This window comes from Siphateles boraxobius, unplaced genomic scaffold (genome assembly GCF_051911475.1).
Source record: "Siphateles boraxobius isolate OS27281-9 unplaced genomic scaffold, OSU_SipBor_1 160, whole genome shotgun sequence".
Taxonomy (NCBI): domain Eukaryota; kingdom Metazoa; phylum Chordata; class Actinopteri; order Cypriniformes; family Leuciscidae; genus Siphateles; species Siphateles boraxobius.
Window position 1 is genome coordinate 1,872,501 of NW_027508767.1, and position 2,769 is coordinate 1,875,269.

At 39.9% G+C, this 2,769-nt stretch overlaps 7 non-coding genes across 7 annotated transcripts; all 7 read right to left on the reverse strand.

The window, feature by feature from the left end:
* Window positions 1–18: 18 nt before the first annotated feature.
* Window positions 19–137, reverse strand: LOC143739908 (5S ribosomal RNA). Its single transcript, XR_013204619.1, has one exon. It is a non-coding gene; the product is annotated as a 5S ribosomal RNA (ribosomal RNA).
* A 276-nt stretch (window positions 138–413) lies between these two features.
* LOC143739910 (5S ribosomal RNA) lies at window positions 414–532 on the reverse strand. The gene has a single exon (XR_013204620.1). It is a non-coding gene; the product is annotated as a 5S ribosomal RNA (ribosomal RNA).
* A 275-nt stretch (window positions 533–807) lies between these two features.
* Window positions 808–926, reverse strand: LOC143739911 (5S ribosomal RNA). The gene has a single exon (XR_013204621.1). It is a non-coding gene; the product is annotated as a 5S ribosomal RNA (ribosomal RNA).
* Window positions 927–1,209: 283 nt separating this feature from the next.
* On the reverse strand, window positions 1,210–1,328 carry LOC143739912 (5S ribosomal RNA). The gene has a single exon (XR_013204622.1). It is a non-coding gene; the product is annotated as a 5S ribosomal RNA (ribosomal RNA).
* A 273-nt stretch (window positions 1,329–1,601) lies between these two features.
* Window positions 1,602–1,720, reverse strand: LOC143739913 (5S ribosomal RNA). Its single transcript, XR_013204623.1, has one exon. It is a non-coding gene; the product is annotated as a 5S ribosomal RNA (ribosomal RNA).
* A 274-nt stretch (window positions 1,721–1,994) lies between these two features.
* On the reverse strand, window positions 1,995–2,113 carry LOC143739914 (5S ribosomal RNA). The gene has a single exon (XR_013204624.1). It is a non-coding gene; the product is annotated as a 5S ribosomal RNA (ribosomal RNA).
* A 276-nt stretch (window positions 2,114–2,389) lies between these two features.
* LOC143739916 (5S ribosomal RNA) lies at window positions 2,390–2,508 on the reverse strand. The gene has a single exon (XR_013204626.1). It is a non-coding gene; the product is annotated as a 5S ribosomal RNA (ribosomal RNA).
* Window positions 2,509–2,769: the final 261 nt, after the last annotated feature.

The following is a 2,769-nucleotide window of genomic DNA, read 5'->3' on the forward strand; positions in this document are numbered from 1 at the left end:
TTTTTTTTAAATCAAAAAAGCTTACAGCACCTGGTATTCCCAGGCGGTCTCCCATCCAAGTACTAACCAGGCCCGACCCTGCTTAGCTTCCGAGATCAGACGAGATCGGGCGTGACCAAGGTGGTATGGCCGTAAGCGAAAACTGCTGCCAAAATTGGGCTATTTAAAAGGTTAGACCATTAATGAAGAAAACTAAGAAGAACTTTTGAAAAAACTCAAACTCTTTCATACTCTCTGTAGAATCTCAGAGACTTTTAAAGGCTTTCTGCAGAAGCTCAGTGAGTCTTTTTTTTTAAACTAAGAGGAACTTTTGAAAAAACTCAAACTCTTTCATGCTCTCTGAAGAATCTCAGAGACTTTTAAAGGCTTTCTGCAGAAGCTCAGGGACTCTTTTTTTTTTTTTAAATCAAAAAAGCTTACAGCACCTGGTATTCCCAGGCGGTCTCCCATCCAAGTACTAACCAGGCCCGACCCTGCTTAGCTTCCGAGATCAGACGAGATCGGGCGTGACCAAGGTGGTATGGCCGTAAGCGAAAACTGCTGCCAAAATTGGGCAATTTAAAAGGTTAGACCATTAATGAAGAAAACTAAGAAGAACTTTTGAAAAAACTCAAACTCTTTCATGCTCTCTGAAGAATCTCAGAGACTTTTAAAGGCTTTCTGAAGAAGCTCAGTGAGTCTTTTTTTTAAAGTAAGAAGAACTTTTGAAAAAACTCAAACTCTTTCATGCTCTCTGAAGAATCTCAGAGACTTTTAAAGGCTTTCTGAAGAAGCTCAGGGACTCTTTTTTTTTTTTTAAATCAAAAAAGCTTACAGCACCTGGTATTCCCAGGCGGTCTCCCATCCAAGTACTAACCAGGCCCGACCCTGCTTAGCTTCCGAGATCAGACGAGATCGGGCGTGACCAAGGTGGTATGGCCGTAAGCGAAAACTGCTGCCAAAATTGGGCAATTTAAAAGGTTAGACCATTAATGAAGAAAACTAAGAAGAACTTTTGAAAAAACTCAAACTCTTTCATGCTCTCTGAAGAATCTCAGAGACTTTTAAAGGCTTTCTGAAGAAGCTCAGTGAGTCTTTTTTTTAAAGTAAGAAGAACTTTTGAAAAAACTCAAACTCTTTCATGCTCTCTGAAGAATCTCAGAGACTTTTAAAGGCTTTCTGAAGAAGCTCAGGGACTCTTTTTTTTTTTTTTTTTTTTTAAATCAAAAAAGCTTACAGCACCTGGTATTCCCAGGCGGTCTCCCATCCAAGTACTAACCAGGCCCGACCCTGCTTAGCTTCCGAGATCAGACGAGATCGGGCGTGACCAAGGTGGTATGGCCGTAAGCGAAAACTGCTGCCAAAATTGGGCAATTTAAAAGGTTAGACCATTAATGAAGAAAACTAAGAAGAACTTTTGAAAAAACTCAAACTCTTTCATGCTCTCTGAAGAATCTCAGAGACTTTTAAAGGCTTTCTGAAGAAGCTCAGTGAGTCTTTTTTTTAAAGTAAGAAGAACTTTTGAAAAAACTCAAACTCTTTCATGCTCTCCGAAGAATCTCAGAGACTTTTAAAGGCTTTCTGAAGAAGCTCAGGGACTCTTTTTTTTTTTAAATCAAAAAAGCTTACAGCACCTGGTATTCCCAGGCGGTCTCCCATCCAAGTACTAACCAGGCCCGACCCTGCTTAGCTTCCGAGATCAGACGAGATCGGGCGTGACCAAGGTGGTATGGCCGTAAGCGAAAACTGCTGCCAAAATTGGGCAATTTAAAAGGTTAGACCATTAATGAAGAAAACTAAGAAGAACTTTTGAAAAAACTCAAACTCTTTCATGCTCTCTGAAGAATCTCAGAGACTTTTAAAGGCTTTCTGAAGAAGCTCAGTGAGTCTTTTTTTTAAAGTAAGAAGAACTTTTGAAAAAACTCAAACTCTTTCACGCTCTCTGAAGAATCTCAGAGACTTTTAAAGGCTTTCTGAAGAAGCTCAGGGACTCTTTTTTTTTTTTAAATCAAAAAAGCTTACAGCACCTGGTATTCCCAGGCGGTCTCCCATCCAAGTACTAACCAGGCCCGACCCTGCTTAGCTTCCGAGATCAGACGAGATCGGGCGTGACCAAGGTGGTATGGCCGTAAGCGAAAACTGCTGCCAAAATTGGGCTATTTAAAAGGTTAGACCATTAATGAAGAAAACTAAGAAGAACTTTTGAAAAAACTCAAACTCTTTCATACTCTCTGTAGAATCTCAGAGACTTTTAAAGGCTTTCTGCAGAAGCTCAGTGAGTCTTTTTTTTTAAACTAAGAGGAACTTTTGAAAAAACTCAAACTCTTTCATGCTCTCTGAAGAATCTCAGAGACTTTTAAAGGCTTTCTGCAGAAGCTCAGGGACTCTTTTTTTTTTTTTAAATCAAAAAAGCTTACAGCACCTGGTATTCCCAGGCGGTCTCCCATCCAAGTACTAACCAGGCCCGACCCTGCTTAGCTTCCGAGATCAGACGAGATCGGGCGTGACCAAGGTGGTATGGCCGTAAGCGAAAACTGCTGCCAAAATTGGGCAATTTAAAAGGTTAGACCATTAATGAAGAAAACTAAGAAGAACTTTTGAAAAAACTCAAACTCTTTCATGCTCTCTGAAGAATCTCAGAGACTTTTAAAGGCTTTCTGAAGAAGCTCAGTGAGTCTTTTTTTTTAAACTAAGAAGAACTTTTGAAAAAACTCAAACTCTTTCATGCTCTCTGAAGAATCTCAGAGACTTTTAAAGGCTTTCTGCAGAAGCTCAGTGAGTCTTTTTTTT